This window comes from Thermobia domestica, chromosome 18 (genome assembly GCF_964235325.1).
Source record: "Thermobia domestica chromosome 18, izTheDome1.hap1.1, whole genome shotgun sequence".
Lineage (NCBI taxonomy): Eukaryota > Metazoa > Arthropoda > Insecta > Zygentoma > Lepismatidae > Thermobia > Thermobia domestica.
Genome location: NC_137471.1, coordinates 23,500,207 through 23,526,777, shown reverse-complemented (window position 1 = coordinate 23,526,777; position 26,571 = coordinate 23,500,207). Strand labels below are relative to the sequence as shown.

Sequence of the window (26,571 nt, the reverse complement as noted above, 5' to 3'; positions counted from 1 at the left end):
TTGGGCCCTCAAGCGAATGGGGCCCTAAGCTATAGCTATTTAGCTTATGTGTAAATCCGGCACTGTTCTCACTGGATTATACGTGCTTTTTGTCTCACCCGACCTACGATTTCAGATGCAGTAAATATTCAATGATAATAATAATAATAATAAGTTTATCTTTATTAAAATTTTAAATACGTAAAAATATTGAATAGGATTAGGACAAACAAAATGTCAAACACATAGAGCTTGTGAACTTTGATAAAATTCCATTAAAATTATGATTACTAGCACAAATGATAATTTTACTCATAATTTGACAGTTTATATATATGACTATCTTTGCTTCCCCTTCCTCGTTCCCCATCCTTCAGGTTGAGAACCAGTGCTCTATACCATCAGGTGTGGGTTAAGCACCAAACAATGGCATACAGGGTGTTCTAAAACTCTGAATTCAATGAAGAAACAAAATCCAAGTAAAGCCTGTGACAAACATCTTGGCAATGAAATTCAAGCTGTGATGTGGTGTGACATTGCCAAGTGCTAAATGGTTGTGGCTATGGCTAAGCAGACAAACTACAGCGCGATCAGGTGACAGGGGATAGACGTGGATGTGTACAAAATAAACGTGGCAATACCGCTGGCCTCTCATTTGCTAGCAGCATTTAAAGGGAACTTGGAGCGCCGCCTTCAAATGCCAAGATGTTTGGTCACGCCGTTTAGTAGTGTTACTCAAAGACTAGACTAGTCTAGGATTGCGTACGAAATGAGAGGAGAGAGAGAACTTAAAATACAAACCCAAATCTGTAATCCAACTATTTTGAAGCTGAAATTGTGTGGTGGGGAACGGCTTGTACTATACAAGTTAATCTTCCATGATTGGTTTGTGCACATGCCAACTGCATCAAATTTAAGCCGCGGTTGTCATTTGGAGCCCATGTTAAAAATTGTCCACATCCTTCATAACCTAGATATTAGTTCAAGACGCTGAACACAGAACTCAGTTGGGGTGGCTCAGTGGTAGAGCGCTTTGTCTCTGGTTCGGTCCTCGGCCAAGGCAGTTTATGTTGGATAACACTGCGTCGGTGGGTTTTCTCGTTGTTCTTCCGTTTCCTCTCACTTTCTTCATTCCACCATTTCATTCATTTCTCATCATCCCCATCCAGGGGCGGATAGGCCTACCGGGAGGTCTCCCGCCAATAGTAAATTAATGAGGCCCAGTGGTGGAATTATATTGTACTTAATTTCCATGCTCTTGGTGGGACAGCTTCTGACAGAATTAATAATTGCCCATTGCCCATTACATTTTCTCCTAAATGTCAAGGGTCCTTGAAATGTATTGTACTATTCAGCAATCTTGAAGTGTTTAATGAATGTTGTAATTTCACAACGTACGAAAAAGAATAATTGAGAAGAATGTACTTCAGTACGTTGTGCTACACGAAAATATTTCAAACCTAAATAGTTAGTCGTATCTGAAAGTAACCGATACATATTTTTTTGTTATTTACTTTTTATGTATAACACTTCTTAAGACTTAAAATTACACGTTGTATTGCATGAGATCAGGGATGTAGCCACAGGAGGTATGTAGGCTATGCTTCTCCAAAATTCCTGTAACGATATTAAAAAAAAAAAAAACGGAGAGAGAGAAAAGAGAACGTAGTAAAGAGAAAAGAAAACTAGGAAATTAGAAAATAACGATTGTGTTAGATGTAAATATTCTTCGATACGTTAGAATCCCGCTATTGGACTTATCGAACAGAAGGTAATGGCAAACCACTGTCGGTGTTTACCTTCCCTAGGGACCAAGGATGTTATAAAATAGAGGATCTGTCCATACGTATCTTCATCATATGAACTCAATGAAGCCGAAAAACAATTGAGCATCGTCTGAGCCGGCACGTCTGATTGGCTACTCTCCTTTCCGCCATGATTGCTGGCTCGAAACATTGCGATCTTAGTGGTGCGGAGTGGACAGAGTAGGTGTGGCGAAGCTGTGACGTATGGCTTCACGATTTTGTTGTATGGGCAGATCCTCTATTTTATAACATCCTTGCTAGAAACTATCAGGTAAAAAAAAAAAAAAAAAAAAAAATCCCGGCTGAACATTCATCATTATTACTATCACAGTTTTAAAATCAATTAAGTAAATAAAATTTTAGAGGAAAAAACAAATCATTTTTGCACTAGTTTTGGAGCAACTGAAACTAAATATTAAAATTTTTACTAAAATTTCTTTGTTCGGTGTTTTAAACGAGTGCTCCGTGTTTATTATTGGGTCATATTTACGAATGGAGCCATGGAAAAATAAGTGTGATGCAAGAGAACTGAACATAATTGGGGAAACAAGATGGTGGGCAAAAGATGTTGCACTGGGAAAGGTAAGGTATTTGGCTATTTCTCGGATCAAAGAAATGCATTCTATGTCCAGTCAGTCTGCACATTAAAGGAAATATAATTTGTCCAGAATAGCAGACCTGAAGCTAGACATAAAGCAGAACCGCTCGCAGAAGGACTTTTACAAGTATGAAACAATACTTAGTGCTCAAGTATTTCTTCGCATCTTCAAAGAAACAACACTTCTGTCGAAGTACCAAAGCGAAGTGGCGTTGACGTGTTTGCGTACACTAAAACTGAACTGAAATGAAATCTTTGAGTTTTACGTCCCATAGTTATGCCGGTTAGGCTAAAGGAGACGGTGATGATGAGAGATGAGTGAAATCGAGAAAGTGGGAGAACCCCGAGAAAACCCACGAGCACGGTGTTTGTCCTCCAAAAAGTCCACACGGCGCGAGCTAGGATCGAACCAGAGACCCCAGGCACCGGAGGTGAACGCTCTACCACTGAGCCACCGCGACCCCTCTGCGTACACTAATTTCCAAACTTGATTAATATGGGTTGAATTTTGAATCCATCGTAAATGCTGCTACAGTGTTTGCTGAATGGGCAAGTAATGCATTCGACACTATGGAAGCTGATGCCAATTGGTTTCAATTGATTTGCCAGAGGCTTGTTCACGAAAACGCAAGAAGCTGCTCCAGAGCGAAGGTGAAGTCGTTAGTAATCCACTTAAAAAGTATGAAACTGATGTGCACAGTGTAATTCTGGACACAGTAACAACTAGCATAAAAAGCCGTTTCAAAGAGCACAGTACGTTATGGGCCGACATATCTTGCTTAGATTAAAAAAAAAAAAAAAAAAAAAACGTTGTAAAAGAACTTTCAGAAACAGCGCTGGAAAATATTATTATTGCGGAGAAGTTAGGTCCGGAAGATAGTTAACAGTCCCTAAGAAAAGAGTTAGTGAACCTTTTAGTAAGCTGGAACTCTTCGGTTAAAAGTCTTATTGATGAGTACCCGAACTCAGACGAACTGTCTGAGGGACAAAACTGTGTGAGTGCTGACGATGAAGATAGGTGTAGTGATTCAGAGCCATCAAGGACTGATATGAAACAAAGTTTCAATCATAATAAAACAAAATCATCTAATTCCCAAACAACCTGGGACGTAAAACTTAAAGACTGCATTGCATCGTCTCGACCACAGTGTTATTATTTTCTTTTTTATTACGGATTTAATAATAATAATAATAATAAAATATATCAGCAACTTCCATCCGGTGCACTATACTAGGAACTATACTAGCTGAAATACCCATTCTTCGCAAGGGTCAGATAAAACATCTATGTAAACAAACTGAACAACGAAAGAAAAAGATTGGTCATTTTGAATTATTTTTACATGTCATGGTAACCGTCCCCCCACAGATCACCCCCGTCCCGCATACAATGGTAGCTGATTGATCTCAGACAGCGCGAAAACTATGGATTTGACACTAATATAGGTCATTTTGGATTACCTATATTTTTACATGTCTCGATATCCCCGAGTGATCTCCGGCCCGTAGCCGAATGGGGTGAATTTGGAAAGTAATGCGATCGGAGTTTTACCATTGATCTCAGCGACCGCGAAAACTATGAATTCGACACTAATATCGTTCGTTTTCTACTACTTTTACATGTCCCGGTAAACGCCCCCTGAGACCCCCTGGTTCGAATTAAAAAAAAAAACACTTCATCTTGGTCAGGGGCCTGGACCAAGGTACTCGTCTACTACCCAGGCTGCACACAGACAAAGACACACACAAACAAACTTTTTATTTTATTAGATATATAGCCGGGAGAGAGAGAGGAGCTGAGATTTGGCGACAATATTTCTGAACATTAATTCTACTAATCTATTATATTAATCTATTAATCTATTCTATTAATTCTTCCGGTTCTTCCGCACTACTGAGTTGCCGACATCTCTTGTAGATATTTATCATTTAATTACTTAATATTCCAGAAGAAAAGAAAAGGTTAAAAAAAAAAAAAAAAAACTTGATTCAGTCAGCATTCCAGACGATCAACTTTGTAGCCTCATTGTACAGGCGACAATAAACATTCCAGTATTTTGTGTCTTGTGGTAGATTAGTCTTTACGTGTGAATATATATGTGACAACCACTTACCACGTGCCCATGACAGAGACAGAGCCCGTCTGTATTAGCTATGCTTCATGGTCCAAGGCTAACGCGTCACGTGGCATTTCGTTTTCCCCTTGGCCCCACCAGGCATAAACAAAAGGAACCAGGTATCATAACAAATTACCATAAGCTATACCGTAGGATAGTTCCGTATTTCTATATTTTGAATCACAACCAATTAGTGGAATATTTTGGTATGTCCATACCAGAAATCATGATAAGGGGTGCACCTACGGGGGAAGGGGTCCACCTGGTTCGGAACCCATCTTAAAACTTTGTAACTCAACATAAATTTGTACAGTTTCTGAAGAAAATTTAGACTTGTTTAAGAGGCCTCATCACTGCGAAATTAAAATACCGCTAATTTTACAGTAATTATGTGATATCTTCAAATAGAAAAAAAAAAATAATCGAAAAGTGGAACAAGACCTCCCTAGACAATATTATCTTGCCATAGATACAGTTATCAAGACTCACTTATCTGCTTTCGATATCCAGCCATTTAGAATATCGGCATTTATTTTCGCGTTTCTAAATAGCTGCAAACGCAAAGCTACTAGGTGACTCGTGATAACGCTACCTCATGCAAAATAACGTCATCTAAGGAGGTCTTGATCCACTTTTCGATTATCCTTTATCTATTTGAAGATATCACATAATTACTGTAAAATTAACGGTATTTTAATTTCGCAGTGATAGGGACTCTTAACCGAGGGAAGATTGATATAGCATGAAAATTTGATCTTACACTTCACCTGTACGCTTTCTCTTATAAAAACAATCTAGTGCTTTTTTTTTTTTTTTTAATATATGTGGAAGTATTTTACAATTACTTCTCGTCTTTTCGGGTACAAAATAATACTCGTTTAATACTACAAAGTGGTTTGTATTAGAGTATTGGACTCCCTCCAACGCTCGGACCCTTCCCAACAAAAAAATTCAGAGTGCGCACCTGGTCAATACCAAAAGATCACGATTAACTTATTCTGTATCGTGGAATACGTTGGTAAGTCATTGTCAAGAGTTTGTAACAATTAATTTTATACGATGACAGTGCTGTGATATGTCATTTTCAAAGGTCGCAAACAATTGGTCAAAATAGATTTAGCTATGATAATACCAGGAATTACAGATAATTAATCTGTGCTATGGAATATTTTGGTATGATATGTCTATAGCAGAACCATAATTAATGAATGTGTAGCCTACTGTGGAATATAAGGAGTTCGGTTTGAAAAAAGGATATGAAACGAAATCTTCCAGTTTAACGTCCCACGTATACGGCCGTTAGGCTAAGGAAGACAAATGATTATGGCAAGTGAAATAATAATAATAATAATAATAATAATAATAATAATAATAATAATAATAATAATAATAATAATAATAATAATAATAATAATAATAATAATAAAATTGGTGGAATGAGAATGTGGGAGGAAACGGGATTGCCCACCACAAACCTACTTGGCAGGGAACCGAACCAGGAACCCCACGCATCGGAGATAAACGCTCTACCACTGAGCCACCTCTCACCTACTCACGCTGTAGTGCGTCTGGATAATGGTAGCCTTTGTTTCATTTGTTTCGCGAAGAAGAGCTTCCTCGTGGCTATGTGCACTGGCGCAAATCCCGGGGTGGATGAGGGGGACATGTCCCCTCCAATTTTGGAACTGAGGGGTACTGTCCCCCTACCGATAATCCAATTTGAAATGTATTTTGGGGGGAGAAATTTGATGATTTTTGTCCGATTGCCACAAAGGAACGTGAGATGAAATTGATGTCTCCCAGAATAAGCCTTAAATCTGCCCGCCTCCCAACGTTGAAGACAACTCTGCTCCTCGGATCCTCCATAACATTATTTTTCAACTTCATAAATATTTTGGAAATTGAAAAAAAGAGAAAAGATTATGGGAACTGTGTTACCCGTAGGGATGCGCACGAGACAGGATTTGTGGCTGTCTCGTCTCGAAAATGTGCTGTAAAAGTGATGTCTCGACTCGAAAACTGTATATTTTTCTATTGGAAGAGCCGTGTCTCGACTCGAATTTTGTCAGGAAAATCCTGTCTCGACTCGTCTCGTGCGCATCCCTAGTTACCCGTCCTCCCCAATGTTGAAGACAGATTTGCACCGCTGGCTAGGTGAACAGCGTAAGCATCTTTGGCGCGAAAGAGTCGGATTGGCTTCCTGGAGTAAGCTCATATGGTTCGAATCCCACGTAAAACAGTACCGTCTTATATATTCTCGTTGTTGAAAGGGACGCTAAACACAAATCAAAATCATTCGCCTAGCCCACAAGCCATTAAATTTTGTTCTACACTTTAGTGTCTTTGGGGCTAATGCTCGCTAGTTTCAATGGGGCACGGACTCACTTGCCCTAAATCAGTTATTTAGAAAAGGACTAGTTGAACGCGAGCCCCGAAATCAGGATCTCTGGGTTCGCGTGCTTCGATATCTCTGATAAGAGAACCAAAAAATAGAGTACCACTTACAATAAACAATCAGTAATTAATGTTTAAAGAGTTTCAAAACCAAATAAAGTTGATTAGATTTAAAAACATTTCTTTGAACACTATCAAACGCTTTGGAAAGGCATGGATGTAACATCGAAGAAACAAAGGAAAAAAAAAACTTGTGATGCTTTTTAAGTCCAAGTATAACAGTAATACGTTTTTATAAGAACAAAAACAATGCAAAACAAAAACAATAGAAGGAATCTATACAGGAATCTATACATGTGAGGCATGTAAACACACCGTGAAAGGTCCATATTATGCGAATACAAACACAACATTTAACCCTTTTGTTTGTACAACTAGAACCAGTGAAGTGTGTTATGATAGCCAAACTTCTTTTCAATCAGCTCGGTTTTCACAATAAAAACAAAAGGGTTAATATAAAGATTTTTTTTAAAAAAAAAAAAGATATTGAAACCTTTATGCGTTGATAGATCCGCGTAATTGGCTGTACAAAACCAATGTTCCGAGTTGACAAAACCGTACGCAAACAGAGCTACAGAGCTTACGCTATCATTAATTTAATGACAGTGCGCAATGAGGCGGGAAAATACAACACATCCATTTTGTTTTGTTAATCTTTCTTTTCCAATTGTAACCTTGGGCTTTTCTTAAGTTGCAGTAGGGTTCTTTTGTTTTTCGTTTTCTTTTTCGATGTCAAAAAAAAGTAGAACAAACGCCACACAATTCACAATATGTTCATATCATCCTGTATATACAGTATTAAAATATGTGGACCTATTGTCAATACGTCCAGAGGTATTGTCCAATGTTACTATTCAACGCAGAAGAATCAATGCTACTTTTTAGCTCCTGTAGAAATGCCTCATTAATCCTACAACTCGCAGCTAAGATTGGCCACCGACTTTTATTTCAACGTTCCATTACATTTACTATCTCCATTGCATTCAATATAGGTAATGATTAGTTAACATTATGTCTGTTTATAACACAGCAAAATCGTCCACAGAAAACTGTCAAACTTATTAGTATTAATAATAATTAAATGTGATGTTTTCGTTGGCCTGGTTCCACAGACAATAGGAAATTTATAAAAGTATCCAACTCACATATTAAAAGTAATTTGTGATTTCATAGAAAATGGCTAACTTCTACAGATGGCCAACTTATTCACCTAAACTAATTAATAATTCATGCAAACGAAACCTAAGTTGCCCATTCTTGGTAACAGAAAATGGCCAGTGGTAAGTTTACATGCTAAGGAAATAATGTAAATAACACCTAATTTGGCTGCTCTTGGATTCACAGAAATGGCAATCTTAAATAAGTGGCCAACCTATATAAAATAAATAATCTGCTGCCTACGTTGGGTATTGGGTATTCTTGTTTCATATAAAAATGTCTGGCCAACTTACATATAAATAAATAATCTACCATCTACGTTGGGTATTCTTGTTTCATGTAACAACGCCTAGCCAACTTACATATCAATAAATAATATGCTGTCTACGTTGGGCATTCTTGTTTCATGTAAAAATAATTGGTAAATTTATATATGAATAAATAATATTCTGTCTACGTTGGGCATTCTTGTTTCATGTAATAACGCTTGGCCAATTTACATATGAATAAATAATCTGCTAACTACGTTGGGTATTCTTGTTTCTTGTAAAATCGCCTGGCCAACTTACGTATGAATAAGTAATCTGCTGTCTACGTTGGGTATTTTTGTTTCATATAAAAATACCTGGCCAATGTACACACGAATAAATAATCTGCTGTATACATTGCACATTCTTGTTTCGTATAAAAGCACCTGGACAACCTACATATTAACAATTAATATGAGTGATACCTATTTAGCCCACTATTGACTTCACAGAAAAGGACTTAGTTACATATGTGACTATCTCCCAGATTAATAAATAGTGTACGTAAAACTATATTGGTTATTAATGTTTCCACAGAAAATGGCCGACTTAAAAAATAGTCGGTCTTTTGTTGTCCACCACAAACTACTTGGCCTGAGATTGAGCCAAGAACCCCACACACCAGAGGTAAGAGCTCAACCACTGAACAATCTTGCACCCAATCAAATTTAAGAAAATGTCTACCATTTCCTGTGCAGTAGATTAATAAAGTCAGATAAAAATCAATTTATAAAGTATTGAACCCATATATAAAAAAACAGCTTCTCGCTACCTATTACCGTTTTTGCTGTATAGTAATCAGTTCTTTTCAAGCACTTCCGGTTTGTGTATACTCTTGAGGAAGGACATAGGACCTATTCGTGGGACGGAGAGCACAGTGGCTTAGTGTTAAAGAGCTTTCTTCTGGTGAGTGAGATCCCTGGTTCGAACCCCGGTCAAGGAAGTTTGTGGTGGACAACATCGTGCTCATGGGTTTCCTCGGTATACTCCCATTTCTCCCACTTTCTCATTCCCCATATTCTTCCGTCATTATTCACTTGTTTTAATCATTGTTTCCCTTAACCTAACAGGCAAAACCGTGGATCGTTTCCCTTAACCTAACAGGCATAACCGTGGATCGTTTCCCTTAACCTAACAGGCATAACCGTGTCATCGTTTCCCTTAACCTAACAGGCATAAACGTGGATCGTTTCCCTTAACCTAACAGGCATAACCGTGGATCGTTTCCCTTAACCTAACAGGCACAACCGTGGATCGTTTCCCTTAACCTAACAGGCATAACCGTGGATCGTTTCCCTTAACCTAACAGGCATAACCGTGAATCGTTTCCCTTAACCTAACAGGCACAACCGTGGATCGTTTCCCTTAACCTAACAGGCACAACCGTGGATCGTTCCCCTTAACCTAACAGGCATAACCGTGGATCGTTTCCCTTAACCTAACAGACATAACCGTGAATCTTTTCCCTTAACCTAACAGGCATAACCGTGGATCGTTTCCCTTAACCTAACAGACATAACCGTGGATCGTTTCCCTTAACCTAACAGGCATAACCGTGGATCGTTTCCCTTAACCTAACAGGCATAACCGTGAATCGTTTCCCTTAACCTAACAGGCACAACCGTGGATCGTTCCCCTTAACCTAACAGGCATAACCGTGGATCGTTTCCCTTAACCTAACAGACATAACCGTGAATCTTTTCCCTTAACCTAACAGGCATAACCGTGAATCGTTTCCCTTAACCTAACAGGCACAACCGTGGATCGTTCCCCTTAACCTAACAGGCATAACCGTGGATCGTTTCCCTTAACCTAACAGACATAACCGTGAATCTTTTCCCTTAACCTAACAGGCATAACCGTGGATCGTTTCCCTTAACCTAACAGACATAACCGTGGATCGTTTCCCTTAACCTAACAGGCATAACCGTGGATCGTTTCCCTTAACCTAACAGACATAACCGTGGATCGTTTCCCTTAACCTAACAAGCATAACCGTGGATCATTTCCCTTAACCTAACAGGCATAACCGTGAATCGTTTCCCTTAACCTAACAGGCACAACCGTGGATCGTTTCCCTTAACCTAACAGGCATAAACGTGGATCGTTTCCCTTAACCTAACAGGCATAATCGTGTCATCATTTCCCTTAATCTAACAGGCGTAACCGTGTCATCGTTTCCCTTAACCTAACAGGCATAACCGTGTCATCGTTTCCCTTAACCTAACAGGCATAACCGTGGATCGTTTCCCTTAACCTAACAGGCATAATCGTGGGACGTTAAACTGAAGGATTTAATTTCATTTCTGTTCGTGGGACGCTGAATGTTTTTTTCTTTAACCGTGGGACGTTAAATTTAAAGATTTCCTTTTTTGTTTTTTCTTTAAAAGAAAACTTCCGATTTTTCCCCTGATAACTGTCAACAGATGGACATAGAGAAGACTTGCTATACATATATATAACTTAGTTTAGAAGTTTAAAACTGATTATAGTAATTTTGTAAACATAACATTAAAAGAAAAAAAAAGTTTTAATGGAAATTTCCCATTAAAGATATTAGCAGTACTGTTTTCGTCTTAAGAGAAATAGTTTTCGATCCCAAACTTTTAATATAGGTTTTTTTGTTATTATTATTATTCGTGGATACCAAAACAAATATTTGTTTGTTCTTGAAAACAATTTGAGACGTTCCTAAAAGTGCTTTTCTGCATTTGAATCTCCCTTCTCCTTGGAGGAGTTGTTTGTTTTCCTCATTGATTCTTGTTTTCGCCGCCAGAGTGCATTACAAACAAACCTTTTGGGGGAAAGAGAAAAAAATCAATTTTCCGATGTGTTACGAAAGGTTGTACTTTTACTTTTACTTTTTTTTTTTTTTTTTTTTTTGCGAAAACCAATAATTAAAATGGCGCACCTACTTTTTAAAAATTCTTTTTATGTTTTCCTTCCTTCTATGTATACATAAAAGAAGAAAAAACTCAGGGGCATGTTTATATTCACATAATTTCAATAGTTTTTTTTAAATAGTTCGCTTCTTTTTTTTTCAAAAAGGCTATATCTTTCAAAAGGCCTTGATACAAGGAAAGAAGTTTTTACATTCTGTACCCGCGTACATTTTTTGTTGTTTTTGTTTTTGTTTTGTTTTGAAGAGGCGTATCTACAAAATGTATCTTAGCGGAATCATCAATCATCTTGTATTCTGCCTCCCGAAGCAGGGCTGCCAACTTGTATGTTTGGTTAAGTAATGTGAACCATCTTTTACAAGTAAATATCAAAATATTGAGTTTCAGATTTCCAGACAGCGTTATGCGTAAGTATTGGAAGTTTTTTTTCCCATCCACAGATGGCCCCGAGTGGCATAGTCGCTAATGCTCTTGGCTTTGTTGCGAACGGTCCCGAGTTCGATTCCCGATGGGGACACCAAGTTTTTTCAGGCTAGTCATTCTAAGTGAGATTTTCGTGGGTTTTCCTCATTCACACCAGGCAAATGCCGGGATAGTACCTAACATATAGGTCCCATGCCGCCTTCTTTCTTTTCGTCGGATAGTGTTATCGCCGAGCAACGTCATCGCCCATACATGATGGGCTAACATGGACACAGATACCAAAAAAACAAGAACTCTAATTCCTAATCCGTAATCCTAATCTCTGTCGACAGGTATTAGGTCATAAATGGAAAGAGACCACGAGAGTCGAATTTTTGGTACGAATTCAGCATCCCAAGAATACGTTATAGATCCGTCTTTATTTTTTTATTGCAACCGGAAGTGGTAAAAATGTTCTTTTTCCGGTTTCAATTACGCCTATCGTAGAGCAAAAAGATAAAGCGATATCGAGAAGCAGTTTCTTAATATACCTCTACTGTCTCAATGATATATGCGATCTTCGTTTGGATAACCCTACCGGAAGTGGTGGAAATATACCTTTTCCGGTTTCCACGTTGGCCGCTATAGAGCCAAAACGATAATAGATAGCGAGAAGCGGTTTTCTGTAATCGATTAACCATCCCAATAACACATTTCATCTTCATCCTTAACTTTCTACTAAAACCGGAAGTAATACAAAAATACACTACAACTTCCGGTATCAATATTAATCTACATACAGCAAAAATGATTAGATAGTGAGACACGGTTTGTTTGGAAACGATTTAGGGTTCTAAAAATAGATACCTTTTCTCTCTTTACCCTCTATTCAAGCCGGAAGCGATAGAAATCAACTACTTCCGGTTTTAACTTTGATCTCTATCAAGTAAGAAACGGTAGTAGATAGCGAGAAGCGATTTCCTGCAAGGATTTAAACGTCCCACCAATATATTCCATCTCCACTCCAAACTCTCTGCCAAAACCACAAAAGATAGAAATCCACAAGAAAGTGGTTCAGTGTCAAAAGTGTAAAACTATTCTAAGTGAGGTTTTCCTGGGTTTTCCTCATTCACACTAGGTTAATGCCGGAATGGTACCTAACATACGGGTCCCAGGCCGCTTCCTTCCTCCCCTTTCCCCGGATAGTGTGATCGCCGAGAGACGTCATCCCTCATACGTGCAGCGCTAATATCGTCATAGATGCCGAAACCCCGGAAATCTAATTCCTAATCCTAATCCTAGTAACGGCCTAAATGGCCATAGATGCCGAAAGCCCAGAAATCTAATTCCTAATCCTAATCCTAGTGACGGCCTAACATGGTCATAGATGCCGAAAGCCCAGAAATCTAATTCCTAATCCTAATCCTAGTGACGGCCTAACATGGCCATAGATGCCGAAAGCCCAGAAATTTAATTCCTAATCCTAATCCTAGTGACGGCTTAACATAGCCATAGATGCCGAAAGCCCAGAAATATAATTCCCAATCCTAATCCTAGTGACGGCCTAACGTGGCTATAGATGCGAAAGCCCAGAGATCTAATTCCCAATCCTAATCCTAGTGACGACCTAACATGGCCATAGATGCCGAAAGCCCAGAAATCTGATTCCTAATCCAAATCCTAGTGACAGCCTAACATGGCCATAGATGCCGAAACCCCGGAAATCTAATTCCTAATTCCTAATCTTCCTTGGTTTTTAATGATTTCTTTGGCTGGAAACCTTTTTGTGTCACTTTCTGCTTGAATTTGGTTGTGCTCATAGGATTATAGGATTTAGATATCTAGGCTTTCGGCATCTGTAGCCGTTTAGCTCGTCATGCATGAGGGATGACGTCCCTCAGCGATCACATTATCCGGGGAAAGGGAAGGTAGGAAGGGGCCTTGGACCTATAAGTTAGGTACCACACCGGCATTAGCCTGGTTTGAATTGGGAAAACTTGATGATTGGCCTGAAAAAGCTTTTGACACTTTTTCGACCGAGTACCCCTATTGGGAATCGAACCCGGAACCGCTTGCACCAAAGGCGAGAATGTTAGCGACTACGCTACGCGGGGCCACTTAAGTACTCAAAAAATGATTTTAAAAAAATACTTGGATGTAACTTTTAAAACTGGCTATGATGTATATTCGGTTATAACGCATCGATCCCGTTGATATGCCTGTCTTGCGGTAAGGTCTCGCCTCAGAGAGACTGTGTGCATATAAGATAATGCAAACTTTAATCTTATAGTAGTGGATAGTGTTTTTTATAACGGAAATACCTTGGAACGGTAACTCAGTCAACTAATGTCGACAACTGTTTGCCAACAATGTAGCATCACTCCCAATGAATTCTGTTTGCTCGTGGTATATTTTTAAACCAAAATCCTTCACAGTTTCGTGTGCTCCCGGTCTACGGTCGTTTCCTAACGGAACACCCTGTATACGTTTCATTTTTATTACCTGTAGAAGAATTGGCACGACCATTGAGGTCATACTTTTAATTTTGTTCTCCTGGAAGAAGGTGTTTGCATACGAAGTGTTATTTATTGTATGGTCTGTATATCTCTTCAACGTAGGCCACTGTTTTTTTTTCTTTCTTCTGTCTATGGGTAATGCATTTGTGTATATGTTTGAAAATAAAACAAGACGACGTTAAAAAAAAAAAAACAGGAGGCAATTTGCCTTTGAGCGCGTAATTCTGTTGTGAAAGTCACCGCTTCGACGTCACTATCTGAGAAAGTATGTTGAATGCATATATATATATATATATATATATATATATATATATATATATATGAATGTCAGAACCAAATTGACCACGTTTATGTGTGTGTGTTCGCTTTCACTCACTCTGGAGGTTTACCCGCTGGTGCATGCATCCAGCAGCTCCTGTACATATTCTTAAAAACATGTGGGTCTAGATGGACTCAGACAAACAAAAGAACTGGTAAATTTATATTTCGAACATGAATATAAATATTCCTTTTGTCCTGTCTACTGTGACTATGCTCATTATAGTCATTGTAGCAACGCTACTGCAATGCTTAATTTTATTTATGCTCATATGGTACTTCTGTGAAGTTGGCTTTCCGCAGGAAGCACGAACGATGAAACCTAGTAAAATCGATAGTGTATCATTAGTGATTCTACAAAACACTAATAGTTTCGTTAGTGCTTTACTATTACTGTAGATATGGCCAATTATATGTCACGAAACTTCCATAAGAAATACTTGGGAAATACATAAATTCCGCATGTATTTCTTGTGGGAATTTCGTGAAATATAATATGCCACGAATACACTAATATTGAAGCACTAAGGAAAGTATTAGTGTTTTCTAGAACCATTATCGATTGCACTAGGTTTCATCCTTAGTGCTTTCTGGGGGTCGCTAACATGGGAAGTTAGCCCCTGAAGATTTTTTTAGTTCTAGCGTCCAAATTATTGAAGCACTAATGAGGGATTTGGTGTTCTACGAAGCACTAACGATGGCACTAGGAAAAAGATCATTAGTGCTTCTATGGGAGGGGGCAACTTCACGGAGGTTCATATAGTGACATAGAAATGACAACACTCAATACAGTTGTGCATTTTGTTTTTATTTCTCTTCATATTCAGAGAGAGCAAATTCTTTCAAGAATGTGGTAATATTTCAGTGTAGCTCTTTAATACTTTAGTTAATCCACCTCATTGGTATAGGGCAGTGGTTCTAAAACTTGTTGTTACCGCGACCCACACTAAATATTAAAAAGTATTTTGTGGCCCACGTACTTTTATTCAAATACACATTGTCGTTCTACGCAATGGTGGTGTACTTCAAACCAATTAAATTTTGTAAATCATATTTCTAATTTTTCCATATAAAGGCAATACAGAGCTAACACTATTCCCAACGCAATGTCCTACCCCTTAAAAGATTTTGACTCATCCATTCTCTTTCCATCCAAACCCAACATCTCTATTGACTGTAGAACAGGGCAAGGCTTTGAGTAACCACTTACTCTTCACCTCATTAAGAAACACTTCCAATTTTCATTTCCTAAATAGTACTTACTTTACAACATATGTTTCTGCATCAAATAAAATTTTCATAATTAAAAGGAAAAACTTCTCGCCACCTATCAAAAAAACCAATGGGTCGCGACCTACACTTTGAGAAACACTGGTATAGGATTCTTGGCTTGACATCGGCCTATACGAGTTTGTGAAGAACAACTTCGTGTTTGTGTGTATTCTCGGGGTTGTTCCGTGAGACTGAGATTGTGAAGAGCATCTTCGTGTCTTTGTGATTTCTGGGATTTTTCCCGTTTCCTCCCCATTTGTCGTTCCACCAGATCTTTCATTATCATTAACACCATCAATCATCATCAGTTATTGTTTCTTTTTAATAGTTGAAAGGCATAGTCGTACACAGAGAGAAAAACGTATGCGGCGCATATACGTTACATGCGTAAATCCTGTAGTTTTTGTACTTAACGTACGACTATAGGTAAAATCTTGCAGCAAACGTTAAACCGAAAACGTATTTTTTATAATACTTCCCGTGTATGTGTTCCATCTATACGTGCTTTCCGTATGAAACAAAAAAACAATCAGGACCTCATATACAGATGGACGTATATAATATGTTGCTGGCGTATGTAACGTACGTATATGTATATAATATACAGAGGACTGTAACATATCAGACATCCTGCAGCGTGATTATGTAATATATAAGCGGGAAAAAGGCAATACATGGATAACGTATGTTCCGTACAGATTTCCGTAGTAAACTTATGGACTCCGTATATTTGTATATTATGCCGCTGTCTGCATAACGGATTTTTTCTCAGTGATGGACAACCTAGAACATTTTTCCATTTCGCTTCAGTCAAAGATCTTTCGATATACATTCAAAAGCAGTTTAACTAACCATTTAAATAAACCTGTGCTTATCGTTTTGTTTCAACCGGAAGTGGTTGAAATTACCATTCTCAGTGTCAATACTAATCGCCATAGAGTAAGATACCAAGAAACTTTTATTGTTTATTCGATTTAGCATCTCAAGGATAGAATCCTACTCTGCTATTACTATTATACCCAAAGTCGGAAGTGCTTGAAATCCACGGCAACTTTCGGTGTCAATAGTGATACCAACACACACACACACACACACACACACACACACACACACACACACACACACACATAAATAAGAAAAATCATACGTTTCAAATGAAACCAGATATAACAGATAACGTTAAAACGTTCCTTTGAGATGAATTTGGTGCCCCAAGAATAGATTTAACCACTCTATCGAAAATGAAGATTGTGGGGAAAAGATTCTCAATATGATCTACTTATTAAACAAAAATGATAAATTTATCACTTCTTTTAAAAATAAGGGAGGAAATGACAGAGGAGAGGGGAGTTCGATAGGAATACTATCTCTCATCAACATTATTTAATATTTATCTGGAAGAGAGAGTGAAAAACAGCCTACACAATGAAGACGACATCTCACTAGGAGTAGAATGATTTGATGTATACGGTTTGAGGATAATATGGCGTTTATTGCAGAACCTGAAGAAAAAATCAATAAGATGTTAAAAAAAGTTGAGGAAGGGCTGTGAAGAATATCGGATGAAAATCAATATTAGAAAGAGAAAAGACATGGTGATTGGAACGAAGCGGTCAGTGTCAAATATAGAAGCAGGTGGGGAGAAGATAGAACAGGTGACTAAAGCCTGTGACAAACATCTTGGCATTTCAGCTCAACGAATAAAACGCAAGCTCTGACGCGATGTTGCCGAGTGCTAAGGGGTGTGGTTATGGCTAAGCAGACGAACTAGAGCGCGATCAGGTGGCAGAGGATAGACACGGATGTGTGTACAAAATAAACGTGGCAATACCGCTGGCCTCTGATTTGCTAGCAGCATTTAAAGGGAACTTGGAGCGCCGTCTTCAAATGTCAAGATGTTTGTCACGCCGTTTAGTTTTCGATACATGTGTAGTATTATTAATTTATTGATGGTATGAAGTGTAAACTTGAAACAAAAGCAAGGTAGGAATGGCGAAAGATGCCTTTAGAAGGAAGAAAACACATACTATTTTGTGGGACCTTGAATAAAGAGCTGAGAAAAAGATAAATAAAATGAATCGTGTGGAGTATTGCCCTGTATGGAGCAGAAACATGAACATTACGGGAAAGCGGCAAAATAAGACTGGAAGTTTTCGAAATATAGATGTGGAGAAGAATTGAAAGAAAGCAGGGTCGAGCAAATTAATTTGAAGAGATAATAACAATTTTAGATATTATTAAGAAGAGGAAGAGAAACTGGTTGGGACATTGGCTAAGACGGAACTATATCATGAAGGACGTGCTAAGGGGTACGGAGGCAGGAAAATAAGGGAGAGGACGAAGAAGACTATAATTAATGGACGATATCAAAATAGAAAATTCGTACGTGTGAAGACGAAGAGGTTAGCGGAAGACTGCAGCATGGAAGCTTCTCGGTGGTGGTAAGTGACTTGCCAGTAATTGCAGAATACCTATGATGATGATGATGATGATTCAAAATATTGGACACTTGTAGTTTACAAATCTACCATAGTTGTACACTCTGAAATGAAACTCGCTTGTTAAAACATGCTTTTTTTAAAAAAAAATAATGGTACAATTCAATCTCAAAGAATTCATAATAATCAGGACCCAGTAGAAAAAAAAAGATTGCTCACCAGAAAGTTTGAATTTCTGCCGGCAGATGTCTATCAACGTTTTTTTCTGCCATCTAACTGCGTAATCTGTAACTTCTACTACTTTTGTTTCAATAGTAGGAAATTAGATACCATTAAAGTCACCGTTACCCGTTAAGATGTACTTTGATGTTTCCATTAACGAAGTCAGCCGAAATATTCGCTCTAGCTGTCTCTTGCCAATAAACAATTTAAAAAAATCGCATTCGTTCAAGAGTTATGTTGAGGAGTAACGGACGAATGTGAAGTCGCCGTTACCCGTTAAATTATTAACGGATTGACTACATTAACGAACAAGACCGAAATAATTGTTCTACCTATCCATTGCAAGAAAGAGAATTCAAGAAAATTGCTTTTGTTAAGAGTTATCGTGTACATTAACGGATGGATATAAAGTCGCCGTTACTCGTTAAAAGGCTAACGGATTGACTCCATTAACAAACTCGGCTAAGATGATTGCTCTAGCTATGTACTGCAAGAAACAGATCTCAAAAAAATAGTTTTCGTTCAAGAGTTATCGTGTAGAGTAACGGATGGATATAAAGTCGCCGTTACTCGTTAAAATGTTAACGGATTGACTCCATTAACAAACTCGGCTGAGATGATTGCTCTAGCTATGTATTGCAAGAAACGTAATTCAAGAAAATCTTTTCGTTTAAGAGTTATCGTATAAAGCAACGGGCAGATGTAAAGTCGCCTTTACTCGTTAAAATATTAACGGATTGACTCCATTAACGAACTCGGCTGAGATAATTGCTCTAGCTAAGTATTGCAAGAAACAGAATTCAAGAAAATAGTTTTCGTTCAAGAGTTAAAATATAAAGTAACGGATAAATATAAAGTCGCCTTTACTCGTTAAAATATTAACGGATTGACTCCATTAACGAATTGGGCCGAGATAATTGCTCTAGCTATGTATTACAAGAAACATAATTCAATAAATTCGTTTTCGTTCAAGAGTTATCGTGTACAGTAACTGATAGATGTAAAGTCGCCGTTACTCGTTAAAATGTTAACGGGTTGGCTCCATTAACGAACTCGCCTGAGATGATTGCTCTAGCTATGTATTGCAAGAAACATAATTCAATAAAATCGTTTTCGTTCAAGAGTTATCGTGTAAAGTAACAGATTTATGTAAAGTCGCCGTTACTCGTTAAAATGTTAACGGATTGACTCCATTAACGAATTCGGCCGAGATAATTGATCTATCTATCTATTGAAAGAAACAAAATTCAAGAAAATCGCTTGTATTCAACGGTAGTCGTGTGGAGAAGCCGACAGACTTAAGTCACCGTTAATTTTAGATGTTAACGGTTGACTAACGCCAACAAGTAGGAAAATTCCAGATAATATTTCAATTCTGTATATAACTGTGGCTTCGGTCCGTAAATTCTGTACTGACGGATTTTTGTAACACCCTGTACAGTAATGGACTACACCACTTGATTTCGCAGTGACTTTCGCATTGTACCGCGTCAGTATTGTTTTCGTATTCCTTATGGATATTCAATGCTTTTCTGTTTTTCAAGTATAAAAAGTTTAAAAACAGAGTCTTAACGTTAAAAACTATGCATCGTATTCATAAGAACAAGTTGGCGCTAACGGTTTGATTCTCTGTTCTTGACTGTAAAGAAAAAAGACACAGCCGTCCGGTTGATTCGTGACTGACCAATTTTAAATTTATAAGAAATCCGTGCCCGCTGCTTTTGCAACTTTCAAAACCATATAAATAATACTTTCGCTGTGTGTATGCTGCGACCACGTGGATGAATTCTTAAATTTCGGTTGTTAAGAGAAGGGCTATAATCTGAGAATCACGCGCGGCTCAAGCTCATTGAACTTTGGTTGCTATGCCCTCTCTGTGTCAAATCTGTCCTTTTTATTATTTTTTTTACTTTCTAATAGTGACGATATCAGAAATTTCTTGTCTCTAGAGTGATTGTATGAACTCAATGAAGAACGTTTTTCAACGGTTAAAAAGCTAAGCAAATCATTATACAATATACTTCAATAATAAATATGGTTTAAGGGTCTTCACTACAGCGAAATTAAACTACCGCTAATTTTAGAGTTTTTCTATAGTATCTTCAAAATAAATAAAAAAATATTCGAAAAGCAGAAACGTAGTGAAATAGACAATACGGTTTTGCATGTGATACCTTTACCACAATTCACCTATCTGCTTTTGGTATGCCACTATTTACAGAACCCGCAAAAAATGCTAAATCTTTCTACAGTTGCAAATCGAAAGCAGATAGATTAGTTGTGGTAACGGTATCGCATGCAAAATTGTATTGTCTACTTCACTACGTTCCTGCTTTTCGAGTATTTTTATTTGTTTTTGCAGAAAAACCAAAATTAGCGGTACTTTAATTTCGCTGTATTTCGCCGGTTTTCGGCTCTGAACGGGTCCGGTTCTAGAAAATCCGGTTCTGGAACCGGGCTTTCGGATCCATGTCTGGAACCGGTTCTGAGAACGGGATCTCCAAGAACCGGTTCTGACAACGGGATATCCAAGAACCGGTTCCGCCGGAACCGGAACCTTGTGGCCATCCCTATTCAAAGACATCACTCATTTTCACTTTAGACCCTATATATATTCTTTCCGAGACGAGACTGATTTTAAAGGAAATCAGTATTGAAACTAGAAATAACATTTTTATCACTTCTGGTTGTAATAGAAGATAGCCTTGGGATTCTGAATCTATATTAGGAGACTATTTCCAGTGGCGGATCTAACCCACAGTCCGGAGGTTCCATCCCCCCCCCCCCAGTTTTTTGGATGTCATAATTGAAGCTATTAATTATATATTTTTGAAAGTTTAACTGAACTCATGATGTAGGTATTATAGTCTGAATCCTGCTGGCTCCCCTAGTTTTTACCTTCTAGATCCGCCACTGATTATTTCTCTCTATGTCTTTACTAGTTTTGCTCTGATGCCTGTTGGTGACCTGTCGGATATTAGCCGATCTGTAACAGGCCTGTAGCCAGCCCAAAAATGTATAAGGGGCGGTAAAAGTAAGTGAGTGCCGAAACAACCATGTTACAGTTCATCACTATATTATAGTTCATTTGCAAGCCTATCGTGAAGATTTTAGGAGAGGCAGTAAAATTTAGGGGGAGGCGGTCCCAAGGGCGCCGACTTCTCTGTAAATTTTGGGTGTGACAATGCAGATGCAGGGGGCGCGGTGGCTCAGTGGTAGAGCGTTCACCTCTGGTGCTTGGGGTCCCGGGTTTGATCCCAGCCCCCGCCAAGTGAACTTTGTGGTGGACAAACACCGTGCTCGTGGGTTTTCTCGGAGTTCTCCCGTTTCCTCCCACTTTCTTCATTCTACCATTTCACTCATCATCACCGTCTCCTTTAGCCTAACTGGCATTAACGTGGGACGTAAAACTCAAAGATTTCATTTTTTTCTTACAATGCAGATGCAGAAGGTGTATATATATGAGGATTTTAAGACAAATTGTATTCAAATTATGCCAAATATTGTATATTCATAAATCCAATAGGGAGCCCACTTGAGTTTTGGAGGGACCCGGGTCTCCCGGGCCCCCAAGATCGGCGCCCTTAAGCGATCTCCCTAGACCCCCGTGGATACGGGCCTGTTCTGTAAGACTTTCGATCTTTTAATACACAGCAGAGTTTGGAAGTATAAAACAACATCATTACAATCATGTTTTAGCTCCCCATTGGAAATTCTCCATAGGATAGATTGTTTCATGCTTGGAACACATAAAATTTCAACCTACTATAAACCTCCGAGGGTGATTACTCTACAATGAACATACATATAGCTTTAGTAAACAGCGAAAAAATAAAAGTAATCGAAGGGGAACACGTAGTGAAAGCAACTTCATTTAAAAAAATAATAAAAATCGCTTCCAATCTCATCTTGATATAAGCAATTTGCATCTCATTTCATTTGACGATGTAAAGGAAAAATTTAAAAAAAAAAAAAAAGAGAGAGAGAGAGAGAGAGATCTACAATATGCGTGACTTTATTTCCCAAATCCGTTATCGACACTTACGTAACAACCAATAGGAAGTCCATGCGTAGTTTCAACAGCTTTTTTTTTTTTTAAATATAAAATAAAAGGCTTATATGCATGAAAACAAGACGCTTAACAGCCTGCGTATAGTTATTGTGATTAAAAATTCATAGTTACGAAAGTTAATTACTACCAAAGCTTTCAGAAATGAAAGGACACTGAAATGTATACAGGTATTGGAAACAGTGCCTTTTGTCTTCTCTTACCGAAACTTTTCTCGAAAGCTACACAAGTTTCCTCGTGGCTAAGCGATTACAGCACGCAGACATGGTTTCGATTCCCGGCAGGAGTTCATGCGGTTCGGTCCCCACGTTAAGATGTAGGTCCACGTTTCATATAGTCCCGCTGCTGAAAAGGACGCTAAACTCAAAAAATCAAATCAAATCGAAAGCTACACCAGAGTCGAGACAATAAGTACTTTTTTTAAGGTAAGATACAAGACGAGAAGTGCTTTTTAAGTAAGGGAAGAGACGAGAAATACTTTTTAAAGTAAGAGACGAGATGATAAGTACTTTTTAAGTAAGAGACGAGACGAGAAGTACTTTTTAAGTAAGAGACGAGACGGAAAATAATTTTTAAGTAAGAGACGAGACGATAAGTACTTTTTAGGTAAGAGACGAGACGAAAAGTACTTTTTTAAGTAAGAGATGAGACGAAAAGTATTTTTTTAAGTAAGAGACGAGATGATAAGTACTTTTTAAGTAAGAGACGAGACGAGAAGTACTTTTTAAGTAAGAGACGAGACGGAAAATAATTTTTAAGTAAGAGACGAGACGATAAGTACTTTTTAGGTAAGAGACGAGACGAAAAGTACTTTTTTAATTAAGAGATGAGACGAAAAGTACTTTTTTAAGTAAGAGACGAGACGAGAAATACTTTTTTAAGAGATGAAAAGTACTTTTTTAAAGTAAGAGACGAGATGATAAGTACTTTTTAAGTAAGAGACGAGATGATAAGTACTTTTTAAGTAAGAGACTAGACGAGAAGTACTTTTTAGGTAAGAGACGAGACGAGAAGTACTTTTTAAAGTAAGATACGAGACGAGAAGTACATTTTTAAGTAAGAGACGAGACAAAAAGTAGTTTTTAAAGTAAGAGAAGAGACGAGAAATACTTTTTTTAAGAGACAAGACGAGAAGTACTTTTTAGGTAAGGGACGAGAAGAGAAGTACATTTTTAAATAAGAGACGAGAAGAGAAGTACTTCTTAGGTAAGAGACGAGAAGAGACGTACTTCTTAGGTAAGAGACGAGGCGAGAAGTACATTTTTAAGTAAGAGACGAGACAAGAAGTAGTTTTTAAAGTAAGGGAAGAGGAGAGAGAAAAAATTCACCAGTCTCGGGGGCAACACTAGTTTACCCACGTGGATTGTTAGATTGTTGTAGCGTTAAATTGATAAGTTGATTACATCAAATTGTTATATCACACCCTTTGTGAACTCTCGTGAAGCGGATGAATTCTAGTAACTTCTACATGAAATTAAGAACGAAGTCAGACCAGTTAAAAAAAAACAAACCTAAAAAACAAGACGAGCCGAAAAAGAATTCGTAGAAAATCGAAACGAGAGAATACTCCTGCAAAATTTACGATACGGGGTGCCTCAAGAAAACCCACGGACACAATGTTGTCCGCAACAAATTACTTGGCCGGAGATCGAACTATAGTATTCGCGCTGAGTCGTGATGCTTGACCTAGATCTATCGATTTCACCACCCAATAGAACACGAGGGTGTGTTCCGGTCGTTAACCCCCACCCATCACATTTTGCCAGTGTCGTCTCTCACGCTACACGGAAAACATCACCCGAGAGTACAGTGTTGTCGGATTGGCGCCATGTTCCGTTTTGTAAATTGTTTTTTTTTTTTTTTTTTGTTGCATTATATTTTCATTGTTATCATCCGTGTTTTTGTTAAAGTTTTAGAATAATGGTTATTGTGGTTATTGCTGTGCAGTGTTATTATTGGTATTTTTTAAATACTCTTTTACACTGTCTTTAAAATTTGGCAACATTGTTCGGGAATTTTAGGTGTTTGATTTTCCCCAATTGTGCACTCGGGAAGCTGCTTCACGAATTGTTCCGAAGTTTTCCGATGTATCAGAGCTTAAGCAATGATTGGTTTAGAGCCGAAGCTTCACGACTCGGCACGAATACTATAGGCACTCGACACATCAGAGGTAAGCGCTCTACCACTGCGCCAGCGTGCCTTCTAGTGAAAGTGATGTCTCGTCTCGTTTCGTATCTTACCATGAAAATTCTGTGTGGTCACGAAAGCTGTGGTGTCCAAAGTTAACTTTCCTATAGTATTCGCGCCGAGTCGTGAAGCTTGGGCTCTAAACCAATCATTGCTTAAGCTTTGATACATCGGAAAACTTCGGTACAATTCGTGAAGCAGCTTCCCGAGTGCACAATTGGGGAAAATCAAACACCTAAAATTCGCGAACAATGTTGCCAAATTTTAAAGACAGTGTAAAAGAGTATTTAAAAAATACCGATACTAACACTGCACAGCAATAACCACAATAACCATTATTCTAAAACGGTAACAAAAACACGGATGGTAACAATGAGAATATAATGCAACAAAAAAACAATTAACAAAACGGAACATGGCGCCAATCCGACAACACTGTACTCTCGGGTGATTTTTTCCGTGTAGCGTGAGAGACGACACTGACAAAATGTAATGGGTGGGGGTTAACGACCGGAACACACCCTCGTGTTCTATTGGGTGGTGAAATCGATAGATCTAGGTCAAGCATCACGACTCAGCGCGAATACTATAGTACGAAACAAATATATATGTATATACCGGGTGTTTTAAAAATGGCGCCCAGCATTCTACAAGTCAAAATAAAGGTATATATATATATATATATATATATATATATATATATATATATATATATATATATATATATATATATATATATATATATCTTATAGGGTGTCTCTAAAGTCCCCTTACGTAGGGTAACTCAGGTACAATAAAATGTAAGGAGAGAAATCATCTCCAAATATTATGTTTTCCATCTAAAGTGAAGGGATTTTTTTTTTTAAATCAGACGAGCCATTTGGGCTGTACACTTTTTGTGCGCCCAATGTTAACATTGAAAATGCAACGTTGCCATTTACCTGGACTCACATCATAAGTGAATGAAATTACTGTCTTTTATGCATATGTGTCGATGGCCAACCCCCTATTCCAAACATGTCCCCATTCCCATACTCTTACAAAATTTATAGGTCCAAGTAAATGGCAACATTGTATTTTAACTTAAGATTGGGCACATAAAGAGTGTAAGGTCCAAACGGCTCGTCCGATTTAAAAAAAAAAAAAAATCCCTTCACTTTAGGTTGAAAACACCACATTTGGAGACAGTTTCTCCCCTTACATTTTATTGTAACTCTGATAATAACAGAGTTACCTTATGTCAGTGGGCTTTTCAGACACCTTGGACCCTGTATATATATATATATATATATATATATATATATATATATATATATATATATATATATATATATATATATATATATATATATATATATATCCGGTAGTAAGTATATAGATTATTATTTGTATGTAATCATTGCGAATTTCTCCATATCTAGAAACAATGCGTCGAAATGGAGAGATGCTGTCAACATCCTTTTCTTCTTCCCACAGCAACTGAGAAATGTGATCTGTTTGCTAGGGTTTTTTTTAGCGTAGGCGTCTGACAAAAGACTAACGTAAGAAGGCCCTGGAATGGAAACTCATCCGTCTTCCAGTCAAACAACTCTGTCTCAAAAATGCATTTCCACTTCACAACAAAGCGTTGGCGTCATTATCAACAAAGCACTTACTCTATTGCATAAGCTGCTCGTTAAATAATGAAAAGGATATGTTGAAAAATAACGGGAAAATGCCATCTACATAGAAACTTCTACCATTTTTTTGCTTTCTTCTTTTTAAATAATAAAGAAAAATATCGAATATAGATCGATAATTTATTCTGGTTTTGTCTTCATTAATAGCA

At 37.9% G+C, this 26,571-nt stretch overlaps 1 protein-coding gene across 3 annotated transcripts in view; it reads left to right on the top strand.

Moving 5' to 3' along the window:
• cv-2 (crosveinless 2-secreting protein) overlaps positions 1 to 26,571 on the top strand; it is a 267,655-nt gene that overhangs the window by 45,685 nt on the left and 195,399 nt on the right. The window lies entirely within an intron of this gene.